Source organism: Salvelinus alpinus, chromosome 38 (genome assembly GCF_045679555.1).
Source record: "Salvelinus alpinus chromosome 38, SLU_Salpinus.1, whole genome shotgun sequence".
Taxonomy (NCBI): Eukaryota; Metazoa; Chordata; class Actinopteri; order Salmoniformes; family Salmonidae; genus Salvelinus; species Salvelinus alpinus.
Genome location: NC_092123.1, coordinates 9,965,873 through 9,987,156, shown reverse-complemented (window position 1 = coordinate 9,987,156; position 21,284 = coordinate 9,965,873). Strand labels below are relative to the sequence as shown.

The following is a 21,284-nucleotide window of genomic DNA, read 5'->3' as shown; positions in this document are numbered from 1 at the left end:
CTCAACATCAACTGTTCAGAGGAGACTGCATGAATCAGGCCTTAATGGTCGAATTGCTGCAAAGAAACCACTACTAAAGGACACCAATAATAAGAAGAGACTTGCTTGGGCCAAGAAACACAAATAATGGACATTAAACAGGTGGAAATCTGTCCTTTGGTCTGATTAGTCAAAATTTGAGATTTTTGGTTCCAACCACCGTGTCTTTGTGAGATGCAGAGTAGGTGAACGGATGATCTCTGCATGTGTGGTTCCCACCGTGAAGCATGGAGGGGGTGTGATGGTTTGGGTGTTCTTTGCTGGTGACACTGTCAGTGATTTATTTAGAATTCAAGGCACACTTAACCAGCATGGCTACCACAGCATTCTGCAGTGATACACCATCCCATCTGGTTTGCGCTTAGTGGGTCTATCATTTGTTTTTTCAACAGGACAATGACCCAAAACACACCTCCAGGCTGTGTAAGGGCTATTTAATCAAGAAGGAGAGTGATGGAGTGCTGCATCAGATGACCTAGCCTCCACAATAACCCGACCTCAACCCAATTGAGATGGTTTGAGATGAGTTGGACCGCAGAGAGAAGGAAAAGCAGGAAAATAAGTACTCAGCATATGTGGAAACTCCTTTAAAACTGTTGGAAAATCCTTCCAGGTGAAGCTGGTTGAGAGAATGCCAAGACTGTGCAAAGCTGTCATCAAGGCAAAATGTGGCTACTTTGAACAATCAAAAATATAGATCACTACATGATTTCATATGTGTTATTTAATAGTTTTGATGCCTTCACTATTCACTATAGAAAATAGTACAAATAAAGAAAAACCCTTGAATGAGTAGGTGTGTTCAAACTTTTGACTGGTACTGTATATAGATCACATAAAAACATACCTCTTTATGGATGAGCGGCACCACTAAGTCCCTCTGTTTGACTATATTGCACTGTTCTAAGCAGTCACATATGTTGGTCTCTTTATTAACCTATGGCAATGACATACATTCACTTAGAGAGTCAGCTTAGACTTGGAACACAAGATAGCAGGATAGAAATAAAGCCCATGCCTCATTGTGAACAGGATTTGTTTTTGCTTTCCGTGCTACCAGATGTCACCTCTTGCTGGGGTGTTAAGCATGAAAAACGTGTGTAACTGATGTTTTTACTCACTGTGTTGCGTAAACATTTAACTCTGTGGGGACACAACAGGGTCGTGTCCGTTAGGCATTAATCGGAAGATAACAGACTGAAACGGGGAGGGATTATCTAGACTTGTTCTAATAAGAAAGAAATGTTTTGTTTTCCGTTGCAAAACATTTGCCACGGTGTATCCTGCTGAACACAACCCTGTAACACTGAGGGATGTCAGGCACCATATTATATATCAACGTATGCAAACATTGACAACTGCTCTGTTTTCGCCCATATAGTAAATGGTATATGTCTGAAACATGTCTGTCATGTACTCTCTGGGGGTAGAGGGACAGACATTTTATCAGCCGGGGACGATCTTTCACATCACTTCCAAAGAGGAAAAAGGATGGCCTTCTTTTTTCTCCCCCTTGTTATCTGAGAGGCACACGAATCGACAGAGTAAAACGGTAAAAGCAATTGCCATGGAACTTCTAAGGGAATTGTTTCCCCCCAGAACGGAGTATTCACTTAGAATGTTGTCGTTTTATCTCTCTCGCTCTCCCTCTCTCTCTCTCTCTCTCTCTCTTTCTCTCCTTCTGTCTCACTCTCTGTCTCTCCCTCTTTCTCTCGCTCCGCTCTTTCTGGGATCCCGGGAGTCTGTTGGGTGCGTAGTGGTGGTGCTGTGGGTTCAAGCAAAGGATTAGATGGCAAACAAACGCTTTTAATCCCTTGAGTCTGCCAGCCCACCCCCCACCCCCTCCGTTGCACGCTTAGTATGCATCAGAACGAACAACAGACAAAAATCTAGTGCTTCCTCTCCTCCTTCTAACATTCACTGTCTTTGTCTCCATATCGAATCAAGAAACAGCTATGTGCCGATAGGTCTCTCTGATCATTCGCTGCTATTTCTAGCCAATATAAAGAACTATATCTTCTTGTGTAAATAGAGCAGATAAACATTTGCCTAGTGTCTGTTCTGTTGTCTTGATACAAATAATCCCTATTGCATGTTATCACTCTTGCTCAGCTATTTGAAGGAACAGTGTTTTAAGAGAGGCAAGTGACTGTGAAAAATTGCAATTGGTATCTCTGAGATGGCATTCTCTTTCTTTGGTTTTGTGAGTGTGTTGTACCCTACATCTGAGGGGATCCGACTAGTACGGTCAGAGGATACTATAGAGTGCAGCCCATAGCATGTCCTCAGTAAGGGACACAGTGAAACTCAAATGTGACAAAAGACAAAAACTGCTATCCTGAAGTCTGTACTGGCTGCGAGTACAAAATCATATCAAATCAAATTGATTTATATAGCCCTTCGTACATCAGCTGATATCTCAAAGTGCTGTACAGAAACCCAGCCTGAAACCCCAAACAGCAAGCAATGCAGGTGTAGAAGCACGGTGGCTAGGAAAAACTCCCTAGAAAGGCCAAAACCTAGGAAGAAACCTAGAGAGGAACCAGGCTATGAGGGGTGGCCAGTCCTCTTCTGGCTGTGCCGGGTGAAGATTATAACAGAACATGGCCAAGATGTTCAAATGTTCATAAATGACCAGCATGGTCAAATAATAATAATCACAGTAGTTGTCGAGGGTGCAGCAAGTCAGCACCTTAGGAGTAAATGTCAGTTGGCTTTTCATAGCCCATCATTAAGAGTATCTCTACCACTCCTGCGGTCTCTAGAGAGTTGAAAACAGCAGGTCTGGGACAGGTAGCATGTCCGGTGAACAGGTCAGGGTTCCATAGCCGCAGGCAGAACAGTTGAAACTGGAGCAGCAGCACGGCCAGGTGGACTGGGGACAGCAAGGAGACATCATGCCAGGTCGTCCTGAGGCATGGTCCTAGGGCTCAGGTCCTCCGAGAGAGAGAAAGAGAGAATTAGAGAGAGCATATTAGAGAGAGCATATACGTCTAGTCTATGGTCTCATAGACTAGACGTAACATAGTAAATGTAAAACCGGGATAATCAAATTAGTATGGTATGTTTTGTTTGGTATGGATAGGATAGAATGTTACTAAAGGCAAAATCAAAAGTAGGAGGGTTGGTCAGGGTAGATTGGTGGGTGTATAACGTGAATGCCTAGCAACCCAAAGGTTGCATGTTCGAATCTCATCACGGATAACTTAAGCATTTTGCAACTACTTAGCATGCTAGCTAACCCTTCCCCTAACCCTTTAACCTAACTCCTTATCTTAACACTTAACCTCTAGCCTCGCTAACGTTAGCCACCTAGCTACGGTTAGTGTTAACCACCTAGCTAACGTTAGCTACTTCAAATTGGAATTCGTAACATATCATACGTTTTCGCAAATTCATAACATAGTAAGAATTGCAATTCCTAACATATTGTACGAATTGAAATTCGTAACATATAATACAAATTGTAATTTGTAAGATAAGACACTAAATGGAAGATGGACATCCGCAAATTATTACATACCATACGAAACTTAACATACTGTATTATACTAATTGGAGAGCCCAAGATTTCCATTTACTTTGTTATATCTAGGTTGGCTACTACTGGCATCTTGAGATGCCAGGGGTTTAAGTGATCCATCATATGAATCTGTCCAGGTTGATTGTTCATGTCTCCAGTCTGCTACATTTGATAAAGACAGAAAAGACAGTTAGACAGACAGATGACAGACATACTTTCACATTCACTTCTTGTCATTTAACAGACTCTTACCTAAACCAATATATAACCTATGGGGGAGGGGCAAAGTAGGTGCCAGGTAGACCCATATAAAACAAAACCTGTTCAAAGAAGAACAAGTGGATAAGTGCAAGGGTGGAGGGAATCAAGTTGGTGTAGCCAGGTGCAGTTTGAAGAGAACACACCTACACCTTTGATGTTCAAACCTTTGAGCACATCTAAAAAGACGTCAGGCTATAGGAAAGTGTCTGCTTCTTCATTTACTATAGTCTCCTGTGCAGGCATGCGGTGCATGGCTCTTTCAACTACAATTGATCTAACAGTTCACATACAGTATGGCACATTGACTTGACCTAGAATCTGATTAAGAATTTGGGTTAAACTATTTTTCAAAGTGGGGGTAGCAGAGGAAACAAGACAAGAAGTATACTTTATTAGTCCACACGAGGTGGAATTTTGTCTTCTGCTTTCATCCAACCCCCCTGATATACACACACATACAAACACACGTTAGATTGGAGAGGCTGGAGCAGACATCATTTACAAATGAAGCATGTGTGTTTAGTGAGTCCACCAGATCAGAGGCAGACCAGAGATAAGCGCATGTATAGAGTACCACAGTATGAGTCATAATACCTATAAAACCTAGCGGTCAAACAAGGAAAGGGTTCTAATAGTTTTTCCACCATTCATTTTTCCCATAAGGGATTTTAGAAACTTAAAATAAGGGCAGTGCTTCGTGTAGGCTTACCCTTGCGTGATGTTTTGATAACCGTGTAAATCTCTCTAGGACAAGGTGACTTTTATCTATATATTCGCCTGTATTTACCCACCAAAAATTAAATGCTAATTAGCTGCTAATGTGGCTATCATAAAGAACTACAAATGCCATGATGATCTAAATGAGACTGCCGAATCGAGGCAAAGGTAAACATCTCTGGGTTAACTATCTAATGTTAACTAAATGTAGTAATTCATAAATTGGCAACATTTCTTTAAATGGACAATTCTGTGAACTGTCTTGTGCAAGTTTTACATCGATACAATACCTGTTAGCAAAGGTGTCAGCTAGATGTGACGTGCAGGAGCTTGCAGGGATTTGTAGTTTTGCACGATGTCTACTTTGATCATAACTAGCATTTTTTAATCTAAGAGTAAATAGAGCCGAGCATATTGATAAAAGTCACCTTGTCCAAGAGAGATTTACATGGTTGTTAAAACATCATTCCTGGGTAAGCCTACACAAACAGCCCTTTTTTAAAATATATTTTTTTAAATCCCCTATGGGAAAAATTTATGGTGGAAAAATGATTGGAACCATTTCCCTGTTTGACCGCTAGGTTTTATGGGTATTATGACACCTCCACTGTGGGGCTCTATTGAACCATTTTCCTGTCCTTGCTAAGCATTCAACATGTAAGGAGTACTTTTGGTGTCAGGAAAAATGTATGGAGTAAAATATACATCTTTAGGAATGACGTGAAGTAAAAGTTGTAAAAAAGATAAATAGTCAAGTACAGATAAATAGTCAGATAAATAGTCAAGTACACCAAAAACGACTTAAAATACTTCAAAGTATTTTTACACCACTGCTATTTACTGTCCAGCCTAATAGGCAAACATTTTAATTTCCCAAAATGCATAGGATATTGTATGGTTATCTTAGTCTTGCAATTGGTTAGTCGATTATCATCTTTACCCTGTCGTTCCTAGTAGGCTATAACAAATTGACTTCGCTCTCACTTCTCTGTGAGTTTTGTCTGTGTTCTAAACTGGCTGGGGTTTTCAGCTTGCTTGACAAACACCCCTCCCCCAAGCTTTGGCGAAACAGGAACAACTCCTTTGAGAGAAAAAAAAAGCTGCACAAGTTTGGAACGTCTCAGAGAAGCCCTTGTTATCGCTTGGAGTATACTAGTCAGGAGTGGAGATTTATTTATGCAAAATCTGGAACTATTCTACTGTTCTTGTTTATCGTGGAAAATAACATTTTAACCTCGTCTTTCGCGTAGGCCTAACTTCTTTTGAAAATGGTTTACTTTACTCGAGGATAATTATTGGTGTAAGTCTATTTGTGTATGGAATAATTTGTACTCACCGAAGAAAGATGGGACTCGTGGAGCTCTGTATACATATGTGATATCGTGTTCAATAATGAAGGATATTGTGTCAGACACAATGGGTAAGAGAGGGTTTCCCTTTGCATCTAACGTTACTATACCTAACCAAGCTATATATCTTTTTTTTTTAATCCCATGCCCGTTCAGCTGTAAACATACTTGGCCTTGCTCCGTTAGGAAGTCAGCCCCTTATTCTCTGAAGTTAACGTTACACCTTTAAACATACTTCAATTTGCTATTCCAATATATCGCTTCAAAGTTGTCCCTAGTGATAGTTTTGTCCTATTAATTTGTGTAGATGGGTATTTGTCCATTGCAACACACATACTGCTGCTTTTTATTTTCGTAATGCATCGATTTGTGGGGGTTACTTACTTTCCCCACTAATACTAACCAATTCTGACTTTCGGTTTCACATATATTTTAATTACTACACGTATTCAGGTCTACACGTGGTGAAATCATTGCAAAGCAGTAAACAACACATCCTGCAATGTTGATCGTGATTCGCCGACTTGGCCTGAAGCTTTTTGTCCCATTCTGTGATCAACCCGACGTTTTCCAGTGGAAGGCTCGAACAGCCATGGTCGAGTAAATTAAACCTATCGTTACCTTTCGTGTTACAATGTTGCAGTGGCTCATGGTTTTGATCCGCTTGTTAAAACGAGCGTGAAAGGAGATGGTTTGTAACTGCCTGGCCAACAAAAAAAGCTACGAGAGGGTACAGTTATTTTTCCATTCATGGTATCCGACTCAATATGGAATGGGACGTCTGCAACATAATCTGAAATGAATGTAGCCCACACTCCTTTGCATATGTAAACACTGGATTGGAGGTACTGGAAAATGTTGAATTATACGTTTATATTATTCATAATAGGTGTTGTGTCAATTAGTTGGAAACTTGCATCACCACCCCTTTGTAGTTATATAGATGGTATTTATGCTGTGTAACTAGCCCATTTGTTTCTTGAGCAAAGACGGTCTGTTTACTTGTTCTACCCATAGAGAATACTGCGTCATGTCCTGTGTCCACCAGGTTGTGGTTCCTGCTTGAATGGTAGGTTAGTTAGATAACCAAAACGTTGGCCTATTCACTCTGCTCACGAATGTTTGGGCAGAATCAATATTTGCCAAAAGGTTATTTTGGTGGTGTGGACTATTCATATAGAAGATGTGAATGATGCCATGGCAAATGATACTGGTCAGAATAGCTGATGAAGCAGTATAACACTCATTTTTGGAATATACATCTGCTGCAATACAGTAGGTTAAAGCTAGAATCCTTAGTTGTTACATCCATTTTTGGACTTATAAATGAATGATATATACCCATTGATTCTTAAAGAATATAACTTATAAATGCCTCATGAGCTTAGTTCAAGTGTTTAGTCCAAATATTTTTTTACGCCAATGTTTGTGACAGTGACCTAAATGTAAACAAACACTGTATAGCCTCAACATGGTTAAAACGATCATTTTGATATCATGGTCAGGGTTTCATTCATATCTCTGTCTGAATTTGATAGTGGTTACATTTCTCCAGGCCAATCTCAGCTTCTTACCAAAACAGGTGGGGTGGCTGCGTTGCCATTGTTTCAACTATGCATCCAAGGTTTAAGAGGATAATTAAGGCCTAAAAGGTGATCCATACCAGGCTAGGGGAACTCTATTTCCAAGATGTCCTTTTGGATCAATTGTTATTTCATCCTAGCTGTCCCATAGTTTTGCTGCTGTGCAGTGGCTTAAACCTGGGCATCTAACCTAATGTCAAAGCTGACATGTGTCACAAATGCTGTGGATATGTAGTTAACATGTAGATTGTCTGCTATCTATTCCCTTTGCACTGTGGGTAGAATGTGGTTCCATGTGGTTCCATTGCCTTTGTATATGTGATGGTTTTATGTATTGGCTTGGTATATGTGGGATGTATCCTGTACATATTAGACAAGTTTTCTATAGATCTTTTCCCTTGTGCATCTTAGTTGTTAAATGAATAATTGCTAAATTGCATGGCCTCTGTTGCAGCCAGAGAAAGAAGAAACCAAATCTAAAATAAAACAAATAATCTAACAAACACGTTCGATTTGGGACCGACTGTGTCTGCCTCTTCCTATTTCCTTCCTATTATTCCTCTCTAAGACATTGCCCTGAAACCTCCAAAAAGTCACACCGCTTTTCAAACAGACACTGAATGTATCGATTGTGCCCTTTAAAAAAAAAAACGGCTTGATAACTCAGCAAAGAAACTCAGCAAAAAAAGAAACCTCCTCTCACTGTCAACTGCGTTTATTTTCAGCAAACTTAACATGTGTAAATATTTGTATGAACATAAGATTCAACAACGGAGACATAAACTGAACAAGTTCCACAGACATGTGACTAACAGAAATGGAATAATGTGTCCCTGAACAAAGGAGGGGGGGTCAAAATCAAAGTAACAGTCAGTATCTGGTGTGGCCTCCAGCTGCATTAAGTACTGCAGTGCATCTCCTCCTCATGGACTGCACCAGATTTGCCAGTTCTTGCTGTGAGATGTTACCCCACTCTTCCACCAAGCCACCTGCAAGTTCCCAGACATTTCTGGGGGGAATGGCCCTAGCCCTAATCCCTCCGATCCAACAGGTCCCAGACGTGCTCAATGGGATTGAGATCCGGGCTCTTCGCTGGCCATGGCAGAACACTGACATTCCTGTCTTGCAGGAAATCACACACAAAACCAGCAGTATGGCTGGTGGCATTGTCATGCTGGAGGGTCATGTCAGGATGAGCCTGTAAGATGGGTACCACATGAGGGAGGAGGATGTCTTCCCTGTAACGCACAGCATTAAGATTGCCTGCAATGACAACAAGCTCAGTCCGATGATGCTGTGACACACCGCCCCAGATTAGACGGACCCTCCACCACCAAATCGATCCCGCTCCAGAGTACAGGCCTCGGTGAAACACTCATTCCTTCGACGATAAACACAAATCCGACCATCACCCCTGGTGAGACAAAACCGCAACTCGTCAGTGAAGAGCACTTTTTGCCAGTACTGTCTGGTCCAGCGACGGTGGGTTTGTGCCCATAGGCGACATTGTTGCCGGTGTTGTTTGGTGAGGACCTGCCTTACAACAGGCCTACAAGCCCTCAGTCCAGCCTTTCTCAGCCTATTGCGGACAGTCTGAGCACTGATGGAGGGGTTGTTGTTGTTGTTGTTGTTGTTACCATCCTGTACCTGTCCCGCAGGTGTGATGTTTGGATGTATTGATCCTGTGCAGGTGTTTTTACACGTGGTCTGCCACTGTCCGTCCTGTCTCCCTGTAGCACTGTCTTAGGCATCACACAGTATGGACATTGCAAGTTATTGCCCTGGCCACATCGTTCATGCAGATGAGCACGGACCCTGGGCATCTTTCTTTTGGTGTTTTTCAGAGTCAGTAGAAATGCCTATTTAGTGTCCTAAGTTTTCATAACTGTGACCTTAATTGCCTACCATCGGTAAGCTGTTAGTGTCTTAACGACCGTTCCACAGGTGCATGTTCATTAATTGTTCATGGTTCATTGAACAATCATGGGAGACAGTGTTTAAACTCTTTACAATGAAGATCTGGGATTTTTACGAATAATCTTTGAAAGACAGGGTCCTGAAAAAGGGACATTTCTGTTTTTGCTGAGTTTATGAATGAGATGTAAACATGTGTGGTCTGTTACTAATCATTTTCCTCAACCAAAAGTGTATTTAGGTCTTCTTTGGAGATCTGAGGCCTGTTTAGGAGGGATGTAATGTCACGGAATGTTCGGAGAGAGAATGTATTGCGTAGAACAGAAATGATTGTCTCAGATGGAATAGGGGATTGTGTCAACAGGATTTGTTCTATCTGCTATATTCTGAGCGTTTTAAAGACCCTGAATACACCCCTGATGGTTGTCTTTTTTTTCGCTCTCCAGGTTTGTGAATGGGCACTGTGATCTGCTGAGAGGGAGTGCTGGGATTTGAGGCTCTGTGACAGTTGTGACTCCGGGCAGACGCTAAGCCAGTCAGCTTGCTTTGTCTGCCGGACCAAGGTCAAAGGGCACGACAAAAGGGAACCCCAGGGATAGGCTCTCCTCATGAGGAGTAGCCGGGGTCTCTGAGACCTGGGGTCATTTTAAGGTAAGGGACATCACGCACACAAACTCACACACATGTATGTAGCCACCATGTTACTTTGTCACTGTTGTGGTTTGGATTTTACAGGAATGTGATATGTGTAAATGTTTTTGTGCTTGTTGGTGAATGTGTCAATTATATTCAAGCATTAGGAAGGTTAGGGACAACACGTATCACGGACTACAATATGGTTAATCAAACGTTTTATTATTTTTTGTCTATGACAACGTATTCACAGATATCGACTCTTCCCATGACATCTAACTGCTTAAGTTGCGTGTTTATCTTTTTGTGCATGGGATCTAAGAGTCTAAACTTAAAGAACTCAAAGAGCAGTAACAGGGAAATCTTGAAGTGATAGTTTACTCCACAAATCTCAGATGTGTGTGTGGTGTGGGGGGATGGGTTCAGGCCCTGGGCAGAGGACAGGGCACCCTGTTAAGCCCTGCTACACAGCATACCGTTCCATTATCTCAGGCCCTGCCTAGACACACACACACACACACACCATGTGTGACGCCAGCCTGGGCAGAGCTGAGGGCGTGCACATACACATGGCATGAAACAGCCCAGCATACCATCCTGTAATCCCATTCCGTGACCTACACACCCACTAATGGCCTCAGATGTAGGAACACAGAGGCTAACAGACAGGAAATAGTGTGTGTGCGCATATGTATAGGAGACTGTGTGGTGTGAGGCGTGCGCTGTCTCCATGGCTGGGCGGTATACCGTATTTTATGATATACCGGTATTGATGCAGGGACCGGTTTGGGTTTTTACTTTACCTTCTATACCGGTATTTGAATGTTTTGGTTTGTTAAATGTGACACGCCATGTGTAATGTCAATTTTTATAGTTTACTTTGCTACTTGAGTCATTTCCCTCCGCTCTTTCTTTCCGCGCAAAACATAACTAGCCACGCCCCCTGTCACTCAAGGAGCGCATTTGTTGTTGCTTTACCACGAGACACTTGCGTTCAGTCTGCATGGTCAATGCAGCACATACAACAATGTTGATGACAACAATGCTGTTTTCACTTTGCTTCTTAATATAAATCCACTAGCGTTCTATAATGACACTATTAGTTTGTGTTTCTTATATCAGCAAACAGCTAATTTGTCTTTTCTTAGCAAGTTGCCCTAAATCTTGTGAGACGCTAATTGTTAGTCGCGAATGCTAATAGCTAGCTAGCTAATAAATGTATTGAGTAAGAGCAAACGTAGCTAGCTAATACAGCCTGATAATACCAGTGATGGTGTAGACCTAAATTAGCATGTTGTTTGTGCAACAGTATCTTCTAAATCAAAGCAGAATATGCAAAGCAAGAATATGTTGGCTACAGGATGTAGGTAAGAGAAAACATGCAACGTAGCCAAAGCTTATAGGGTCCCCTAGGAAACGCTTATCAACACTTTAGTTCCTACCGTCACAATAACCCCTCCCTGGCATTTTCATTTGTTGTCATCTCAAACAACACTGTATTCAAAGTGCCCCCTATTATATTCTAACTATAGAATTAGAATAGTCATTCTATTTCCATGATTCCAACAGTTTTTTGCTCTAATTGGAAAGTCAAATCACAATTGCAACATTTGTAATAAAAATAAGTCCTAGATGATTTGCCCATATCGTGCAGTGTGGAAATTCTCTCAATTGAGTAAAAATACTTTCAATTACTATGTAAGTGTCTGTACTTTACTATTTATTTTTATTTTTGACTACTTTTACTTCACTACATTCCTAAAGAAAATACTGTACTTTTTACTCCATGCATTTTCCCTGACACCTAAAAGTACTCGTTACATTTTTAATGTTTAGCAGGACAGGAAAATGGTCCAATTCACACACTTGTCAAGAGAACATCCCTGGTCATCTACTGCCTCTGATCTGGAGGACTCACTAAACACAAATGTTTTGTTTGTAAATTATGTCGGAGTGTGCCCCTGGCTATCCGTAAATACAAAAAAAACGAGAAAATTGTGCCATCTGGCTTGCTTAATATATGGAATTAAAAAGTATTTATACTTTTACTTTTTTGATCCTTAAGTATATTTAAAACCCAATACTTTTAGACTTTTACTCAAGTAGTATTTTACTGGGTGACTTTCACTTTTGAGTAATTTTCTATTAACGTATCTTTACTTTTACTCAAGTATGACAATTGGGTACTTTTTCCACCACTAATTGAGTGCAGGAAATGCAGAAACGATAAGTGCTGAAATTTGTTTTGGTTGAAGTTGTATTGAACAGTATAAAACAATCAGAATGGAGAAACATTCTAACACGGAACCCAAACCGGCGGCGCGCTCGCGCCATTGTGCATAAATTTATTTTGTCCCCCTACACCAAACGCGATCACGACACGCAGGTTAAAATATCAAAACAAACTCTGAACTAATTACATTAATTTGGGGGCTGGTCGAAAAGCATAAAACATTTATGGCAATTTAGCTAGCTAGCTAACTAGCTTGCACTTGCTAGCTAATTTGTTCTATTTAGCTAGCTTGCTGTTGCTAGCTAATTTTTCCTGGGATATAAACATTGAGTTGTTATTTTACCTGAAATGCACAAGGTCCTCTACTCCGACAATTAATCCACACACAAAACGGTCAACCGAATCGTTTCTAGTCATCTCTCCTCCTAGGCTTTTTCTTTTGTGAAAATGGCGCCGGAAGAAATGGCAGCAGTTTTACGGGCGCCCAACCAATTGTGCTATTATGTTTTTTTTCGCGTTATTTGTAACTTATTTTGTACATAATGTTTCTGCAACCGTATTTTAAGGCAAAAAAGAGCTTCTGGATATCAGGACAGCAATCACTCACCTTGGATTAGACAAAGATTTTTTCTACAACAATGATGATGCACAAGACATTCTCCAAACACCCCACAGGGCCGACATCCCCGTTATTTGCAAGAGGAAGCGACGCAGGTACAGAGGACTTCCTGACTGGCCGCCCCCAGGTGGTGAGGGTAGGTAGCAACACATCTGCCACGCTGATCCTCAACACTGTAGCTCCACAGGGGTGCGTGCTCAGTCCCCTCCTGTACTCCCTGTTCACCCACGACTGCATGGCCAGGTACGACTCCAACACCATCATTAATGTTACAGATGACACAGCAGTGGTAGGCCTGATCACCGATAACGACGAGACGGCCTATAGGGAGGAGGTCAGAGACCTGGCCGGGTGGTGCCAGAATAACAACTTATCCCTCAACGTAACTAAGACTAAGGAGATGATTGTGGACTACAGGAAAAGGAGGACCGAGCACGCCCCCATTCTCATCGATGGGGCTGTAGTGGAGCTGGTTGAGAGCTTCAAGTTCCTTGGTGTCCACATCAACAACAAACTAGAATGGTCCAAACACACCAAGACAGTCGTGAAGAGGGCATGATAAAGCCTATTCCCCTCAAGAAAACTAAAAAGATTTGGCGTGGGTCCTGAGATCCTCAAAAGGTTGTACAGCTGCAACATTGAGAGCATCCTGACTGGTTGCATCACTGCCTGGTACGGCAATTGCTCGGCCTCTGACCGCAAGGAACTACAGAGGGTAGTGCGTACGGCCCAGTACATCACTGGGGCTAAGCTGCCTGCCATCCAGGGCCTCTACACCAGGCGGTGTCAGAGGAAGGCCCTAAAAATTGTCATAAACCAATGAGGAGATGGGAGAGGCAGGACTTGCAGCGCGATCTGCATCGCAAATGGACCTGACCTCGAGCAGTGTAGTCAGCCTGTAAGTGATTTCACTGAGTCTGTGTTGCCACCCTAGGATCACTCACTACTCATAAAGCAAATGTAGAACTTGTATTATTGAGAAACTGAAAATACCGTCAAATACTGTCCATTTAAAAAACAAAATCGGTGATATAATATTTTGGCCATATCGCCCAGCCCTAGTCTAGTTATGTCCTTTAATTGGGACCAGTTACGTCCAGTTCGTCCAGTTACGTGGGCATGACATACTCCTGGCTCTACATATAGGCTAATGCTTCATTTTGGATTTCAGTATTTTTGGTGATGTAAATTAGAGTGACACTAAAATGCTCACCAAATCCGTACTGGCTAAAATGTTTCTGTTCACATTGTCCTTCCGAACACAGTTCTAGCAATTTTGGCTTGACTCAGGTGTGTGGATTAGGTATTGGAGGGTGTTCTGTTCTGGTTGATTGTGATTGGTGACATTCTGCACATACTGTTGATGGTTTTAGACTGTTGGGAGAGTCTGATGTGAGCAGTCCCTATGTTTTCATAAGAGTAGGCCATGTTGGGTCATGTTCATAGGGCACTGAACTGGAAATGTTTTCAAACATTTATCAATTGGACAAACCCAGTTAGTCCAACCCAGTATCAGTCGGTTTTTTACTATTTAAAGCCTAATGAACATGACCATGGTGAAGTGCCATCTCTCCCTCTCCACTCATGTGCAGTGTGTGGGTGTTGCTGCCCTTTCCACCAGTGCCCAACTGACCTGGCTGTGACCCAGCTACTCTCCCATAGTGCACTGGGCCATCTGTCACTGCCACAGCTGCCACAGACTATGGCTCTAATAAATGGGCCTCTTTTTAATCTGGCATGGTTGGTTACTATTCCTCAAAACCCCATTGGAGAAATGGAACATTCTCTTTTTACTTCTCCCTCCTGCATAATGAGAATTCTTATCACCTGTCTCTCTCTCTCCTCTCCCTGTGTAATCTGAAATTGTAGGGTTTCGCAGTGGTTCAGAGTTTGCCGGTACTGTCACATGCCTCTAAATGAACTATCACAACCAGGAGGATCCTCCATCATCGTTTAAATCTCTAGTTTGGGAACATTTTGGCTTCCCATTAGATTATAACGGAGATGGACAAAAAACTGCTCAACGAGAATGGCTTATGTAGCTGCCAACACCTCAAACACGTTGACATTTAACATTTATGCCGAAATCACCCCAGTATTCCTACCACCGGAGCAAGATGGATACAACAACACATCTTTGTCTCCCGTCTGTATTCACGCTGCCCTTTTGCAGCTGATTCTGACAAGGCCAAAGAAATGACAAGAGCGATAGGTGTTTATAGCTGCGCCCATTCTCGGTGGTTGAGAATAGGGGGTTTCAGTACCTCGTGAAAGTGCTCATGCCACGTTACGAACTTCCCTCTCGCACCCATTTCAGCAAATGGGTAGTACCTGCTCTATATAAGCAAGCCAAAGTTGTGTTGCGTGTGTTGCGCTTACTACAGATGGATGGACCTCCAGGGCTGCAGAGTGCTACTTAACAGTGACAGTGACATTACCCCAGAGTGGGAGATGAGAAGTACTGCGCTACAGACACGACCCCTTTATTAGTCACACAATTGCGCAACTTTTTCTCTTTGTAAGAACAATATTATAGCATAGGCCTATACAATGCCCGAGCCATGTTTTTACATAGATTTCACACGCATATTGCACTTTATTTTAGTGTTGTTTTTGATGAGTCTTTGGTGTTATTTCACAATCAGAAATACCAACACTTAAATAAATAAAAACGAACTGCAGTAACTGCAATATGTAGCGAACCGTTACACCCCTACTTTCTGTGATTGGCTAGTGGTACCCCCAGTGAGGGAATGGCTTTCTGTGATTGGCTAGTGACACCCCCTGAAAATGGAAACAATCTCTCTGATTGGCTGGTGGCTACTGAGTTAAGCTCAATTCCTTGTAGTGGAATCATTTCATTTCAGCTCATGATGCGAGTATGAAGGTTGCCAGGTCTCCTGATACCTTATCCCTCCCTGAGTTGAAAAATGTAGGGTGCGCTGATTTGGAACGCTTTACTGGTGGGTGGGGGAGTTTTGGCATCCTCCACTGAAACAGGAGAACTCTGGGATTTCTCTCCTCCATTCCCCCCTTTCTATCCCAAATAATCCCTTCTGCTAACAAGGCACATTTTCCTTTTCCCCTTCACTCTGTAACCATAATATGGCTGGTTAAGCATTGGCAAGACATTGTAACCTTATGCTATATGAGTGCACTGGCGAGGCTTTGCCAGGCGCAATGAGTTCTGGAGTGGCACTGTATTGCCAATGGTTTCTCCCGATGCCAAGGCCAGGTTGTGTCACAGTGCCAGCGTGCCAAGAAGAGCTGAGGCCTGCCAGGACATTAAATGGGCTGCTTTTTGAACCGTCTCTCACTGGCAAAGGATTCTGCTCCAGTTCCTGCGGCGTGCTTGTTCTAGCTAAACACAGTTTGATATAGGGGCACAGGCTTTCATCACCCATCGATTTAAATGCTCCCGGCGCTAGGATGTTATGATAGGAACACAAGCGTTGTTCAGCGGTATTGTAAGCGCAACCTCTAGTCAACCACTGTGAGTTCTCCTGCTCTGTGTGTCTGCTGTGTCCATGCCAATACGCATCACTCGCGTCACCAGCTGATGGTCTGACACCGTGTCCGCCCATGCGCCAGCCATTTGGCGGCGTGTGTCTGCGCCCACGAACCCAAAAGGGGTGGCGGGGTGAAACAGACTGGCAGAGGGGAATGCCAGGGGCCGTAGATCAGCCTTGTGATAAATGAACAGGATTTTGTAGACTAAGCTTGGCTTCTCTATGCGGTCCAGAAATTCTCTTTGACCTGTTTTAAAACAAATATTTCCTGCACCCTAATTACAGAGCTGAACTTCCTGCACTACGTATACTGAAATGACATAACTGAAATTTCCGCAACGACAACTGAAATTCCTGTTCTACGAGCTTACATTTGACCTGTCACGGCTTATCATTGCAGTTGAAGGGAAGGATACAATGATTTCGTTACATCATTGTTAGACCATGGAGAAAGAGCCTGGGTTGTGTAGATTGGTGAGTCACAAACTCGGTTCCACTGCTCCAAGTGGTAAATGCCGTACTTACTTTTAACCGCTTAACCGAGAACTTACCTGTTCAAATAGTTCATGGCTACGTAGGCCTATTGCGTGAACAGTGTTATATGAGAACATGTAAATGAGATTCATGCAGAACCATTGACCAGTTTCATTAAGTACCAATCAGGTGTTATTTGCTATTGACTGGTTGGTTGTTTAGCAACAAAACCGACGTGTGCTCAACTATGGTGCAAAACAGACGGGGTTGGCATAGCTTGTTGACAACATGTAAATTATATTAAGTCTCCAATGTTTATTGAAAATGAACACATTTGCCCAATGAGCACTTGTCTCAAATACGTCGTTAGTTGTTGGTTAGCTAGCTAGTGAATTTGAGCCATATTAGCATTGACATGAAATCAGTCAACACCTCAAAACAAGACACGTGACATGACGTTGTCAGCTAACCCATATACAGTTGAAGTCGGAAGTTTACATACACTTAGGTTGGAGTCATTAACTCGTTTTTCAACCACTCCACACATTTCTTGTTAACAAACTATAGTTTTGGCAAGTCGGTTAGGACATCTACTTTGTGCATGACACAAGTAATTTTTCCAACAATTGTTTACAGATAGATTATTTCACATATAATTCACTGTATCACAATTCCAGTGGGTCAGAAGTTTACATACACTAAGTTGATTGTGCCTTTAAACAGCTTGGAAAGTTCCAGAAAATTATGTCATACCTTTAGAAGCTTCTGATAGGCTAATTGACATCATTTGAGTCAATTGGAGGTGTACCTGTGGATGTATTTCAAGGCCTACCGTCCATCTCAGTGCGTCTTTGCTTGACATCATGGGAAAATCAAAAGAAATCAGCCAAGACATCAGAAAACAAATTGTAGACCTCCACAAGTCTGGTTCATCCTTGGCAGCAATTTCCAAACGCCTGAAGGTACCACGTTCATCTGTACAAACAATAGTACGCAAGTATAAACACCATGGGACCACGCTGCCGTCATACCGCTCAGGAAGGAGACACGTTCTGTCTCCTAGAGATGAACGTACTTTGGTGCGAAAAGTGCAAATCAATCCCAGAACAACAGCAAAGGACCTTGTGAAGATGCTGGAGGAAAGGGGTACAAAAGTATCTATATCCACAGTAAAACGAGTCATATATCGACAACCTGAAAGGCTACTCAGCAAGGAAGAAGCCACTGCTCCACAACCTCCATAAAAAAAGCCAGACTACGGTTTGCAACTGCACACGGAGACAAAGATTGTACTTTTTGGAGAACTGTCCTTATGTGGATTATGTGGATATATTGAAGCAACATCTCAAGACATCAGTCAGGAAGTTAAAGCTTGGTCGCAAATGGGTCTTCCAAATGGACAATGATCCCAAGCATACTTCAAAAGTTGTGGCAAAATGGCTTAAGGACAACATAGTCAAGGTATTGGAGTGGCCATCACTAAGCCCTGACCTCAATCCTATAGAACATTTGTGGGCAGAACTGAAAAAGGGTGTGCGAGCAAGGTGGCCTACAAACCTGACTCAGTTACACCAGCTCTGTCAGGAGGAATGTGCCAGAATTCACCCAACTTCTTGTGGAAGGCTACCCGAAACATTTGACCCAAGTTAAACAATTTTAAGCAATGCTACCAAATACTAATTGAGTGTGTTAACTTCTGACCCACTGGGAATGTGATGAAAGAAACAAAAGCTGAAATAAATCATTCTCTCTACTATTTTCTGACATTTCACATTCTTAAAATAAAGTGGTGATCCTAGCTGACCTAAGACAGGGAATTTTTACTAGGATTAGATGTCAGGAATTGTGAAAACTTGAGTTTAAATGTATTTGGCTTAGGTGTATGTAAACTTCTGACTTCAACTGTATAATGCCTCTATCACACAGACAGTGTTTTTGCGCAAAATGGTACAAGGCATCATCATCATCTGGATATGTGTGCAACAAAAGTTCAACATTCAGCTTCTACTATCATTGACCATTCTGTCAAGCCGTCTACGCATACAGTTTGATGCATATGTTCAATAAATCCAACGTATCCCCCACACAGAACGCACTACAAACGCAGTGTGCCATTGGAAATGAACGTACTGCAGGGAAATGTAGTCGTGTAACATAAGAAAAGAAGGGAGCCCACATTGCATAGAATTTATATACAGACCCATTGAGTGTGTGTTTAATTATTTCCAACTTTATGCAATTCAAAATGGATTTAATCCAAAGAGCATGAGAAGGGGGGTGCAGAGGATTTCCATTTATCAAATAATATATAATTTCTTGGGGGAAAAAATCTATATTTTGTCTGTCTCTCTCTCTGTTTTGCTCTATTGTCTTAATGTGTTGTTTTATATTACTACCAAGAAACTTACAAGTGCAATTATTTTGTAAATACTGGTGTTGAAAAAAATTCAATAAACAAAGTAGAAAAAGGAAATGAACGTACTTCTGGTGTACCAACGTGCTTTTCGCTGTTGGTGTGATCGAGGCGTCAGTCTGACCTAAAGTGCGCAGACGCAGGGCGAGCTATAAAAGAGAGGCGCAAACCGATCTTCTCCCTGTGTGATCACTAAATAATGGTTTATGTTCTCGTATCGAAATGAACGACTGGGCACAGATGGCATCCCTACACGTCCTACAAATAGAATATCGGAGTTCAGAGCGTGATAGCAGACGCTTCATCCAATATCAGGTGTGACAGCTGTGAGCAGCCAGCCACATCCCCCAGACCAGCCATTAGCCAACTCAGCCGCTTCTCTCCGTCCGTTCGTTCTGCGTGATAGCAAGCTGGGGTATGCAGACAGTGATGGGTTTTCTGTTACCTTCGTTTAATTATTGGAGCGGCTCAGAGCGCGAGCGAAGTGGGTACGTTTAATTTCGACTGTAAGAACAAACAGACCAGTCTGACTAAGCTTCGCTGTCACACAGCCTCTGAAAGCCACTGCCATAGACAGGGATGCAGACTTGTCACTTTTAAGGCGATTTATTTGCCGTTTAGATCTCAAAATAGGTCATCCACGCGTATCGTGTAGAACGGCAAAAAATGTTGGCTAAGTGCTCAGACGCAGAGTTGATCACCCATAGAGCTAAAAAAGAGTCGCAAAAAATCTTCTCCCTGTGCGATCACTGCCTTCTCTCTAAGTTAATGACAGCACAGAATTCATCCCTACGTATTCTATTGGTAGGACATCAGAGTTCAGAGCCTGATGTCAGAAATGTCATATCAGAATTAGTGCTTCGTCCGATATCAGCGGTGAGCATTCAGCCGCATCTCCTAACCAGCCGTTAGCCTACTCCGGTGCTTTTCTCCGTCCATTCTATTCTGCGTATCTACATCAGTTTAAAATGATTATTTAGCTGTGATGGCGAGCTGGGGTGTGCAGACAGTGGTGGGGTGTCTGTTACAGTTGTTTAAATATCGGAACGGCTCACAGTGCGAGCGTATCTTTTCATTTCGCCTGGAAGAACAAGCAGGCCGTTTTATATAATTGAATAAACCATGTTGCGAGCCGCATTAAACTACTCAGTTTTTAGTTTGAGTACAAACAACCTTGTTTAGTCATGTTACCTGGATAGCTAGCTAGCTAACAACATGGTACCTTGGCTATGCACACATTTGGATGGCACAGGGGAAACAGAGATGGCCTTCCGAAAGAAATTATCCATATGTCTAAATCAATGTAGTTCTAAGATAAATCTTAGTAAAAAATTCCTAAAATTCTTGCCTAACTTTTGGGAGCTGTGTGTGGGAGAGAGAAACAGAATGTGTGTGGGAGAGGGAGGGAGTAAGTGAAGCGTGTGTGGGAGGGAGAGTGTGTAGGCGGTGTGTGTAAAGTTGTCTGAAGAGTAGGCTAAAAATGGTTTCGTATAGGCCAATATGAAAATGCAGATCATTATGCGTTTATATTCCGTACTACATTCCTCCTGCCCAATCACAGGTAGGCCTTTGGATATGAGCAAATCCGCTATTTTCAGCAGTAGCCTTTTCTATTATATAGTAAAAAGTGTGAAGTTAAATTCAATGTGTTGTATTGAGTAGAGTTGTGACTATCAGGGACAGGTTTTTGTGCAAAAACCTATAGAAAACGGGAACAGGCATCCTGGGGGGGGGGGGGGGGGGTACTTGGTATCGTATCGTGATGTACTTGGTATCGTGATACTTGGCCTGGTAGTATGAAGAAGAAACTAAAAATTAGAAACAATGTATGCACTCACAACTGTAAGTTGCTCTGAATAAGAGCGTCTGCTAAATTAAAATGTCAAATGTATCGTTGGTATTGTGACAACCCCACTCTTAAAATAGGCACGTTTTGTTGCTGTTTACACAGATTTTCTGCGCAAAGATTTTTGGCCACCTTTTTTTGGCCCTCACCAGTTTGCGTCAATGGCACAAA

The 21,284-nt window shown here is 42.2% G+C and overlaps 1 protein-coding gene across 9 annotated transcripts in view; it reads left to right on the top strand.

The window, feature by feature from the left end:
* Window positions 1-21,284, top strand: part of bcl9 (BCL9 transcription coactivator) — a 106,821-nt gene that overhangs the window by 55,660 nt on the left and 29,877 nt on the right. For 5 of the 9 annotated variants that reach the window (XM_071387840.1, XM_071387834.1, XM_071387839.1 and 2 more), the window contains exons 1-2: window positions 5,584-5,960; window positions 9,833-10,037. The gene's annotated coding sequence lies outside the window, so the exon portion shown is untranslated. Of the gene's footprint in view, window positions 1-5,582; window positions 5,961-9,832; window positions 10,038-21,284 lie in introns of those variants that run through there. The other 4 variants (XM_071387836.1, XM_071387835.1, XM_071387841.1 and 1 more) reach the window with 3 other exon arrangements.